We start from the raw sequence: 12,312 nt of genomic DNA, 5'->3' as shown, positions 1-12,312 counted from the left end.
AATGGAAGAATACAGGATATGAAAAGTGAGATTAATATATGACACGCAGACAATTTGATGACAACCTGATGGATGACTTGATTGCTGCTTTGGAGGAAATAACGTTATAGGACTAAATTCAGAATGTAAGTAAGCCCGGAGGCTGTCTAATTTACTGTGGCTTGCATCAATTCTAAGTAAAGACTGAAGGTACTCTGCATATGTCAAACACATCTAGATCTTCCAAAAATGGACTGTTCTTAGTTTTCTTTAACTCTACCCGGAATTTCCACAGAGGCAAGGGCTATGTGCACTTACCTTTTCCTAAGTTTACTGAATTACTTAATTTCTTGCCTCAGTGGGGAGGCAAATTTATGAAAAGCTTATGAACTAAACCCAGAGGGAAGAATTACACAGGGAATTGTAAGAATTACAAAACTGTAATTGTTAATAAATGTATTTTAATGAAATTTCTAACTATAATTACAAAGAACTATAGAAGAAGGAACAGTCAGATCTGAAAGTCTTGATCTGAAAGTGGGAGCTGTACCAGACCAGGTGCTTGACAAAAGGAAGCACACAGATTTGGCTACATTAGTGTTGAAGCTGTTGGTCTTTTGCGAGCTTTGGCAAGTCAGAAACCTTGGGCCCTGGCACCATGCATGCATGGATTTGTGAAATGCAGCGCATGGAGATGGTAGGTGGAGCAGACAGATGAGCTCTGTGCTTCCACAGAAGACAACATCCTCCCTTTCTCTCCTTTTGCAAAAGCTTGGAATTGCGCACTCTACCCTCACAAAGAGCTTAAAAACAGGAATTAAGAGGAAGAGTCCTTTTGTCTGAGGCAAAATCCAAAATCTTAAATATTTGGACATCTAAACATAATTACACTATCCCCAGGGTTAATGAAAGTCAAGCCCGGGTACAAATTCTCCCCCATGCAAACCAGACTTCTGCAACCATAAAATCCTGAATTATGTCCCTGAAACCCGAGGTCTGAGTCATCTCTGCTCTTATCCATTCAGGAACAGAAAAAAGAAAATGTTCCTTAAAAAATATTCATCACCCCCAATGATCTGGTGTGTTTGCGTTGCCAAGCAACTGTGCTGCATCTCTGCACCTCCGAGACCCATGGGTCAAACCCAATGTCAACATAAAAGTTTGAGAGTCCAGTCAGGATTGTGGCACATAAATATTGATGAGGAAAAAGGCAGAAGAGGGTGTATATCTGCAGTCCTGTTTTTAGAAGTAATGTGGTTTCCAATTATGCTACCAGTATAACAGCCAGGTGTATTTCAAAACCACAAGCCAAGTGGTTTTCATTCTGCAAAGTCTTGGTTATTCAAGAAGTTATTTTGTAAGGATGTAGAAACACCTACGGGAACCCTGAAAAGTTGAGTCTTGGTCCTCGCTGATTTTCACCATTATATTATTATTTCATTATATTTCACCATTATATTATTATTTCATTATATTTCACCAGATATATTCCATTTTCTTTCCACACAAATGCATTTTCTTCATGTCTTGTCTTGCTGAATGTTGTAGTGGTATGGAAGGACTTCACACATTAGAGAGAAGTATCAATATGTTAATTTGTACATACCAGTGATTTAGAAAAGTTTGATAATAAATCTTACACTGGTTTTACAGCATTCCATGGCATGGTACTACAGTAGACAAGGTCAAACCTTTTAGGGAGACCCTCCTTTTGAGTCATGGGATTCAGAAATCCCTTGCATTCTAAACTCCTTCTCAGAGAGGAATTGAAGTGCGACTGGATGCAGACTTAGTTCCACACTATGGTTTATGTCTAAAAGATTATTTATGCATAAGTAATGCTTTATATCACTTAGGTAAGATTTTAAAGCTTAGCACACTGATAATTACTTACCAAGAATCTGTTGCAACAAGGAATCTCTCAGCCTCAAAGAATAACCTTGAGAGGCATCCTTCCTCAAGGGGAGATTCTGGCATGCAGCTCACTGCCATGCAAGGAGTACCATGGGCCCTGTATTGTCCACTATTTATGGAGTTAGATAATTGACTCATAGTTATATTTACATATTGAATCCAGATGTTAGTATCTTCCAAAATTGCCTTGAGCAGCACTATGTTTAAGTGAGCACATTGCCCAAATTAGTCCTTGGCTGTTGTGCTGTCTCCCCTGAATCCACTTTGAGTCAGATGCAGCCACTATGACCAACCCTGGGGGTCAACACCACGTGAGGGTTACAGGAAAAAAAGATCAGGCTGGTGGAAAGGAGAATATGTTACATACATTTGGGTCGGGCTGTGTTGTCCTAGAGTGTCAATTATTTCTGAGAAGAGATAGTCTAGAGTAGATTACACAATTTCTCTGCACCTTTCTGGGGTGTGACTCAGATCCAAGGCTGAGCAAAAGTGAAAGAAGGGATATATGGAGATGGGCTTGTCTGCTGAGCCATGCCTCTGCCATGGCATTCATCAGAGAAGCACCAATGGCATGTGGACAGCTTATGGTCAGGGGGTATAAACCTGGTACCATTTCAATAACCAGTTTGTCTGTCTTCCAGAACAGGCCTTGAAGGGGTTAAATGGAAATAAGGACTGCAGTGGGAAATCCATGTGAAAACAGGAAATTTCTAAACACATGGAGATTGGAAAGTCAGATCATTGAAGAAAAGAGTGAGAGAGGGAAAGTAGACTAACATATTCCTGCAGTGAAGCTCCCGATGTTTGCTCATCGCCCTTAGGAGCAGCATACTGAACTTCACCAAGTAAAAGAATCGCAGTGGTTTATCAGATCAGATGCAGATCTGGTGCATTTTTTTTTGCAAAATCTCACCAGCAAGACAGAAGTACGTGAGGGATAGAGCAGTCAGATAGCACAGCAACATCATCTCTGTCAGCAGCTGAGCAGGATTAGCCAGGGTGAAGATTTGTGAAGAGATCACCATGCGGCTGGTACAGCATTTGCTGTGAATGCAGAGCAGAAGCAATGCAAAGGCCAGCAGAGCTGTTCAAAGAATGATGTGACCAATGCTCACAGATCTCTGAAATAACAAAAAGAGAGAACAAGATGAAAGTTATGCAGGAGGCAGAGACAATTCTTGAGGTGGAGATAGCCAACACAGAGGAAAAGGTGCTAGTCTCAGGGTCAAAGAGATAGATGTTGCATTTCATTTTGCAAATCATATATAAAATCTATTATCAAGAAATGAAGTAAAGCTTTTAAATAGTACGTTTGCAAGTTCAAGCATGATCAAACACATCTTATGGTTAAAATTCAAATTACTAAAAAGGTGATTTGAAATAATCATGCAAGCACAAGAAGGCTATGAAGTCCTTGATAGCTCTGACAAAGAGGGCAATAAGGGCATATCCAATTTGGATTACAAACAGTGAGAATCATTCTATTTTTGACTGCATTATGCATTGCCCATGGAGTGATTTATTTCATCGAGGGGTTGTAGCAAGTGAGATTGTAGCAAAACAGGGCATCACTCTCCAGGCAAGGCTGTTACTCTGGTGTGTCACATGATATTTGCATATTTCTTGCGCTTCCTCATCAATAAGTTTTTGTGTAATTAACAAAAACTGGTGAAGCATGTGCTCAAATTAGACAGCTTCAAAGGCAAAATTATTTGCTTTGGTCAGTGGTTCCTAGCCAGTGATCTCTCCAGTGAAGTGAAAGCCCTCACCAGCTGAGGGGCAGCAGCTGAAAAGAGGCATTGTGGATGCTCCCCCCATATCCAAATCCACAAGTTCTTGACTTTAACAGTGAAAGGCTGTACAAACAGGAGTGCTTCACGCACTGCAATTTTGTGACTTTTCATTCCCCAATTCTCATTCTCCCCTAAATTCTTCTGTCTGAGCAGGGGATCCCAGGAGGTAGGCGGGCAACATGGTCCTGCACACCAGGTTATGCTTGGCAAGGATCCTCCTTGGAGGGGATAAGGGCTCAGAAGGAAATTAATTCTGGTCCAGCACTTGAGTAGATTGTTGGCTAGAGAGCACCTGGTTTTGTCTGCTTTTTCTCTGTCCCTAGCACACGTGTGCTCCCTCCTGCTTGCTGCTGAAGGACCCTCAGTTTGCTGCCAGAGTTTGGCAAAGAGGTTGGTGCATTTGGGGCTCTGTATGATCATTGAAGAGCTGATGGGCAGTGAAGTTTGGAAACTCATTGATTTGTGGAAAAATAGAAAAACCAGAAAGTCCTCACATTTATACTCAGCCTGCCTGAAATGGCATGCAATGATTCCCATGAAGATTTCACATAGTCACTTCATCCCCTGGAGACACTGCCCAGCAATAAAATTACATTTTATTAAATCCTTATAGTTACTTGGAGATGAGGGAGGAAAATGAACAGCAGCAAGGTACGAGGACATTACCTGTGGCTGCAAGTAAAGGTCAGGTGATTTGTCCATGTCCTGGGCAGTGAGACATCATCCAGCTCTCAGCTAATGGAGAGTCACTGTGATCTCACTCTTAGGAGTTGGCTATGAGGCATTAGAGAGGTGCAGCAGAAACTGCTCATGCCCCTTGCTCTTGCTGTCCCTTGCTCCTCCCCCACTGACACCTGGGCACAGCTCTCTCCCATCCAAGAGCAGCAGCCAAATGTCCAGCAGGAGCCCCTTCATGTTGAAACTGGCAGAGATGGCAGAGAGCCATCTAGTTATCCTCTCTCTGCAACAATGAATATCACAGATGAACTGATGGGGAAGACATGGAGGCTGCCCTGGTACAAGAGTCCACCTGCTCTCCAAAGGACCCCATTAGAAATTTAAGAAAATTTAATAGCTTTTTGTCACTGGATGGACAAATGTTGGGCCTCAAGAATGTCAAATCTAGCACAGCTGTCATGACATAGCTGTAGCAGCACATTGAGTACAAAGCTGAGCTTACTCACAAGTATGTGATTTTGTTTTACGTTTCCATTTCTGTTATAAATTGCAGAATGAGTGGGCTTTATATAGCTGTAGGGAGCAAGGTCAGCACCAAGGGAATAGACATCAAATATTCAAAATCATGTGGATATGAAATGTGCCAGCTTGGGATGGAAATTTCTATTTTAGGAGTATATTAGAAGTAACTCAAAGGCTTTCTGTTTCACCTCTTATGATCCACATATGCCGCCTTTCTTGACATTTTTCCTACAGTCTGGTGTCCCCTGGGAGCTGGTTGGGTTTGCTAGATATAATAGGTCAGACCTGAAAGCATATGTTGGGAAAGACAGGTTTTCTGCACTTCACCCTAGAAGCAAGGAGGTGGGAACAGAAGAAACTCTCAATTCATTTACAGGGAAGCTGCTCCTCAGCAAGGCAAGGCAAATCTTGCAAAATATTTAGTCTGAATATTACAACAAATGTTCAAATTATTTACCTCCAACATACTGTCTCTTTTATCTGTTCCCCTTCTGCAAATATTCACAAAGCAGAGTTTTTCTGGCACAGCTATTTACAAGGAGAGAATATCAATATAACAAGCATGAATATTCACATAGTGATAAAATTCTACGTTTACAAGCACCAGTATGTACACCAACACATTTATTAAGCCACGTGCAAAAATACTGCCTTGTGACTTATCCAGCCAATTGCAAACAGCTCTTGCATCTTAAGTACTGAGTGTTCAAAAAGCACTGCAAGAGAGCAGTCCAAAGAGACAAATCCATTAACATTTGTAGAATGCACTGACTAATACACAATTTTAATGAAATGGAATTGTGAAGTTATTTTTATTAATGACATTTATGAATTAGAGTGCTTCTGCAAATGCTCTAGCAGCAGAGAAAGCTGCTATCCCACATGCAGAGTTTATAGTGATGGGATAAATTGCTATGCAATACTATCTGCATTTTCACTTTGTAGTTGCACCTGTGATTAAATCCTTTCCAACTGTCAACACCGTTTCTTGTCTTCCAGGAGACACAAGTTACTTCAATCTCATAAAATATCTGAAACCTCTGGTGTATTTCTAATATGAAGGGTGGTGATTTTTAAAGCTTTTTTTAAAGACATTAAGGTGTCTTCGCCTTAATCATTACAGTAATTTTCTATAATAAAATTTTTTAAAATGCAAGCGGGAAAAATAATTTTAGCACTTTATCCTCGAAATGTACATTTCCTTGGAGCAGGACATACAAGGATCATTGTTTAAGAGTGATAAAGAGCTCAGCACTAAGGATGCTATGATGGGTAAGGAGATTCTGAAGCAATTTTATATACAGCTCTACTGTCATCCCTTTATTCCTTGATGCCAGCTTAATTCTCATCTGAAGTGCAAGTAAGAGCTCTAGCTAATAAAGACTTGCAGGGAAGTATTGCAGAAGTAAAGCTCTAAGGCATTGCATGTAAAAGACCAGGTTATTGGATGAAAAGTCTTCAGTTGGTTTTTGATGGAAAATTTAGATAGAGGTTTGTATAAGGTGAATATATCTGAAACCTGTAAGGCTTGTGCATATATATTTGATACAAAAAATGGCATTTGGAATATTGTCAGTATTTTTTTTAATACTCCAAGACAGTAAAACTGTGTGGTCTTTATGCAAACTCAAAAAAAACCCACCTAATATAAACACCTACTTGCCAGTTTGTAGCTAGTTTCCCTTTAACCAAAGCAAAACTAAATTTGACTTGGAACATGCTATGGTTTCCCTCCCTGCCCATTTTCATCCATTAGTTTTCATGCTTCTCTTTCCTGAACAATTTACACTTTTTCCCAATCCTCAAACCTCTTCACTGAGGGCAAGCTTTGCGTGGGATCCCTGTTCCCTTGGCGATCAAAACATGCATTCCTTTGAGCTTCATTCAGCAATGCATGCTGCTGTACAATATTTTTAACTGCAATAATGCTGCACTAGGATGGGAAAGAGAATTAGAAGATAAAATGTGAGAAAACTCATGGGTTGAGAGAACAACAGATTCATAGGTGAACCAAAAGCCACTCACACAAGTAAAGAAAAACAAAGAATTCTCTCACTACTTCCCATTGGCAGGCAGGTGTTCAGCCATCTCCAGGAAAGCCAGGTTCCATTATGTGCAGTGGTTACACAGGATTGCAAATGCCATCACTCCAAACACTCCCCACTTCCTTCTTCTTCCATCTTTATGTGCTGAGCACACTGTGGTATGTTGTGGAACATCCCTTTGCCCAGCTGGGGTCAGCTGTCCTGGCTGTGTCCTCTCCCAGCTTCTTATGTACCTGCAGCCTCTCCACTGGTGGGGTGGGGTGAGGGAGAAAGGCCTTCAGCCACTGCTCATCACTGACTAAAACATCCCCGTGCTGTCCATACTGTTTTCAGCACAGATATAAAACAAATATAAACCATACTAACTATTTTGAAGAAAATCAAGCCTATACTAGCCAAACCAGCAGGATAAGGAAGGGAAGGAAGGATTTTCCAGTAGCTCAACCTTTAAAAAAACTGCATGATTTTACACCCAGTCAATTATTTTTTTACTAAATTTCTCAATTCAGGCAACACAACTAGTATGCTTCTTCAGCAAATCAGGTCTCAGTCCCACAAAGTTTTATCAGCACAGCTGTATTTTAAAGTTTGGGGTAGCTTTGTAATTTCTAAAGAGCACAGCTAGAAGGCAGCTAAGATGACTTACAACTTTTTAGACTGAAAAATACAGAATTCCCAGGATTCAAGTTTGTCAGAGAAATACAGATGCCCATCCTTTCTGGTCCTATTTTAGGATGATTTGGAGAAGTTCTTTATGTTTAGCTCAGGGACTGGAACAGTACAGAACAAAGCCAACCTTGTATCAGGTTTAGAGTGCAAGGAAACATACCATTGTCATGTCCCACCTGAGTCCAGATACTATTTCAGGAATGTCACACTGAACACTTAAATTTTTTTGTTATAATTTTTAGTTGAGATTTTGAGTTTGGAGGAATTAAAGCTCTCCTATAAAGTGAGATCCCCGTTACATCTATAAACAATTCCTTCATCAATATTTGCTTTGCCAAAGCTTTACATGTCTTTTAATTTATTTACAATCCTCTGAAAAGTGTCTATAACCTTAAACACTTAGAACCCTGGAGTATGGTGAAAGCAAATTCATCTGGGTAGAACTAAGGCTGTTTGCCAGGTCTCTGTAGAATGGTCTACTGAGGTTATATATTTTGCTCTCCTTAGTGTGTCTGTGATTTAATTTATTCCTGGCTTATGTAGACATCCAGTATTGTAACCATGTCTAGCTCCCTGTAACAAATGCAGGATCTCACAGTGCTGCCAAACTTTATGGCTCACCCAATGGCGATGAGGGGCCCATGTGATGGACAGATGAATTTCATAACAAAGGTGTCAGTCTGTGCTGTCTTCTACATTTTATTCAAGTCCCTTGTGATGTGTAAACTAGGCAGAAGATGTCCTAAATTTGCTCCATGCACAGAACTGATTTTTGGAGGACATAGACTCTCACAGCTGTTCTTTCTGCTCTGCCAGCAGATTGTAGCACCAGCCTCTGCCCTGGTATGGATATTTGTCTGCCAGGTGTGGGTGCTTTGGTGCTATGTAAAAAATACAATTAAATATCATGAGAGTCTCGTGGGTCTAGGTAAGGACAAGGACATATCCCTCAGCAATTACCTTCAGGGGCAAAAAGACTTGACTTGGGGAAAATTAATTTATTACCAATCAAATCAAGGTATGGTAATGAGAAACAAAAGCAGATCTTCAAATGCCTCTCTGCCAACCCTCCCTTCTTCCCAGCCATAATTTCAGTGCTGATTTTTCCCTCCCTCCTTTCCCTGCAGCAGTGCAGAGAGATGGGGAATGAGGGCTGTGGCTAGGTCATCACAGTTTGTTTCTGCCGGGAGAGTTCTCCTCACACTCTTCACCTAGTGCAGTGTGGGACCCTTCCATAGGGTGTAGCTCTTCAGGGACAAACGGCTCCAGCCTGGGCTCCTCCTACAGTGGGTCCCCAGGCCCTGGCAGGAGCCTGATCCAGCATGGACTTTCTGCAGGTCACAGCCTCCTTCAAGCTACCACCTGTTTCAGCATGGGGTCCATCGTGGTCTGCAGGTGGATCCCTGCTCCCCAGGGACCTCCGTGGGCTGCAGAGGCACAGCTGCCTCACCATGCTCTGCACCAGGGACTGCGGGGACTCTCTCTCCCTGAACCTGGACCACCTCCTCCTCCTCCTTCTGCACTGACCTGTATGTCTCAACTCAAGAGTTCTTTCTTTTACGTATTCTCACTCTTCTGCCTGCTGTTCTGCAGCAATCTTCCCCCCACCCCTTCTTAATTATGTTATCCCCAGGTGTCACGATCCAATAACACAAGGGGGAGTTGTGAGAGGCTCGTTTGATCTCAGAGTGCAAAAAGAACAAAAAGGGATTTCAGTTTAAATCACAACAGCAATAATGTACCTTTTTTTTAATGCCAACAACATGGGTTATTTGAGAGATGAGAGGGAGAGAGAGACAGACAGAGAGGAATAAAGAGGCAAAGTAAAAAGAGAGGAAAAAGGGGGTGGTTATAGCTACCAACAGATGAGACAGGGTCGCCGGTGTTTTCTTCCGTGGGGAGATCTCTCTCTCTCTCAGGAAGTAACTTACAAAGTCACTTTTATAGCCTGTTTCAAAGCGAGGGGCAGTCGGCCAAGAGGTGGGGAGATTCACAGGCCATTGTGATGAGACCCCTTGCTCTGGGAAGAAGGTATGAGGTACAGAACAGGCCACTCTGCAGCAGTCCCTGCTCACCAGCAGGAACAAAGGCACCACAGCAAGCACACCTTCAAACAATCACCTAGCAAGCACCCACCTCAACCAGGCCAGAACCCCAGTACAAAGTCCCTTGGGGTCTTCAGGGTCTGAGTCTCTGTTCTTGTGATGGTCATGAGGCAGATGAGGGAAACTTCAGACTGTCTCTTACAGCAGGGCACTACCACCATCACTGATGGGCTCAGCCTTGGACAGCCTTGGAACTGGCTGGCATGGGAGAAACACCCAGCAATTTCTCACAGAAGCAATCTGTGTACCACCCCACCACCCCCCCCCCCCAATACCAAAACCTTGCCATGCAAACCGAGTACACCATGACAGAATGGGACGCACAGCGGAACACTCCGAATGAAAACTTTTTAAACCACAGCAATCTTACTGCTACAAAGATTTATAACATTTGTATCACAGTCTTGGACCTTCTGGACAATTCTTTATATACATGATACATAGGTAATATTTCTTGGATGCCCAGATGAAAGAAGGTTTCTCAGAATAGTCTGGAACTTGTTTGTGAGCAGTGAAGAAAAATACATTGTTTTCTTTCTTCATAAGATCTGAAATGAGGTAAACAATGGATTCCACAATTCAATAACACATTACTGTTCCAGCCAAAAGGAATCTAGTTGTGTCTTGCTCTTTCTTTCTTACAGTATTCCTATTTCTTCTTTACTTCTAAGAAAGAAACCATGTAACATGAGACATTTAGTGATTTCCTTACACTATACAGCACCTTTTTAGCTTGTTTGGGTTTTTTTTTCATTTTGTCATCCTTTTTTTTCTTTGAAGGCTGACTGATCTTCTTTCTTTATCCCTTCAGTGTTTCAGAGAAGCAATTTCAGCAGGGTCTTTGCAGGAGTAATGTCCTATATGTCTTTGTATACTCAGTGACATACAGTATTTTGGTCCTATTTCCTTGTGCAATGAAGTACCAGATAACTCCTGTTCCTAAACAGTCTCTCAGAGCATGCCAGATCCTGTTAGCATTACCTTATTCCAAGCCACAAAGTGGGAAATGTTTCTGGAAAACTTAAGGAGAGTCCTTGGTCTCATGGAGGGTAAAATATTAGCATCAAATTCCATTACAACTGTTGCTTCACATGCGTTAATTCCTGTCCTTGGTGTAGTGAGTATCAAAAAGTTATCATGTAACTTGACATGAATCTCGCTGTAGACTGTGACTGTTACATCAGCTTCAATCCAGCAATGACAAATCTTCCAAAAGACACTGGGAACCTGACTTCTATCTCTGCACTCTTTCTGACCATGATGAGTTTGAATAAATACAGATATTCCCTTTCTGTTAACTTTTCAATTAAAAACTGAAATCAAACTAAATGGGGAGAAAACCCCAAAACCCACAAAGTGCAAGGTGTGTATTTCTTTGCAGTTTTCTCTTCTCATTTGACTTCAACCCTATCCTTCCACTCATAATTTTCTGAGCTATAGCTTCTTAGGGGAGTAGATTAGAGACACCCTTGGCACAACCCCAGTGCTTTAATATATTTATTTGACAAAACCCATGTGAGGTCAAGACATGCCTATTCTTCTGCAGATGCAGGATTGAGACATGGAGAGACTAAATGTTTTTTTCTCAGATAACAAGGAATGCCTGTGGTAGAGTGGACACAGATCTCTAGATTAGTGCCCTTTCTGATGAAATGCCTTTCATGAGTTCAAGTCGCTATGAACCCTGTTTACTTCTAAAATATGTTGTTGACATAGAAGTGATTTCCCTCTGTCACTCATACTGCTGAAAAAGAGAATGGACATTTATTCTGCAGATGTAACAAGTTTGGAATGACAGTGAGCATCACCTGGAGAGCCAAGACATGGTCATGGCATGACTATCAGCCTCTTTCCAGAGAGGGCACTCAAGAGGGCAGATTTAGAGATATTTGGACAAGTCAGCAAAAAATTATCTTGCCTGTGGACACAGGAAGTATTAACACATATCCTAATTCAGTTTTCAAAAACAACTATGAAGAAAAGTGAGAAGTATCAATGGATATACTGTGGAAATACACTGAAATCTGTAATTTTTGTGGTAGCTGATATTTGTTATTAAAGTGCCACCACAAGTCATGTTATACATTGAAAAAAAGTAACAGTTTTGTTCTGTGGCATCAACTGAAAATGACGAAAATAATGGACTCTGAATTTAGGCTGCAAATACATTTAGGATGAAGGATTTTGTTTTGCTACTTCAAATTCTATTTGAAAAATAAAGAAGAGGCCAGTTTAGCACCTGAGGTTTTCTTCAGCATAGTTATGTTGTTTAGTACATTCCTTAGATAATCTGGGAGAGGAGTACAGTGCTATAATGGTCTGCCCCAAGGCCACAAAACGAATCAGTGAATCAAACTGGGCTAGGATTTAGGACTTTTTTTGATTTCTAATCTATCATACCATTGCCCACAGGAGCTGTGTTGTACTTTTGGTGAGATATTGAGAACATTTCCAGATTAGCTATCATCAGTTTTTAAAATGTCTTGAAAATACTATGCCACGCTAGCACACAAGCACTGTGGTTTCTACAGTTTCTTTCTAGACAACACCTCTTGCAATGATTTTTTTGTAGATTAAAGGATTATTTTTAAAAAATTCTTAGATATT

Source organism: Cyanistes caeruleus, chromosome 1 (genome assembly GCF_971803275.1).
Source record: "Cyanistes caeruleus chromosome 1, bCyaCae1.hap1.1, whole genome shotgun sequence".
Classification (NCBI taxonomy): Eukaryota; Metazoa; Chordata; class Aves; order Passeriformes; family Paridae; genus Cyanistes; species Cyanistes caeruleus.
The sequence above is the reverse complement of the archived record's forward strand: the minus strand, read 5'-3'. Positions refer to the sequence as shown.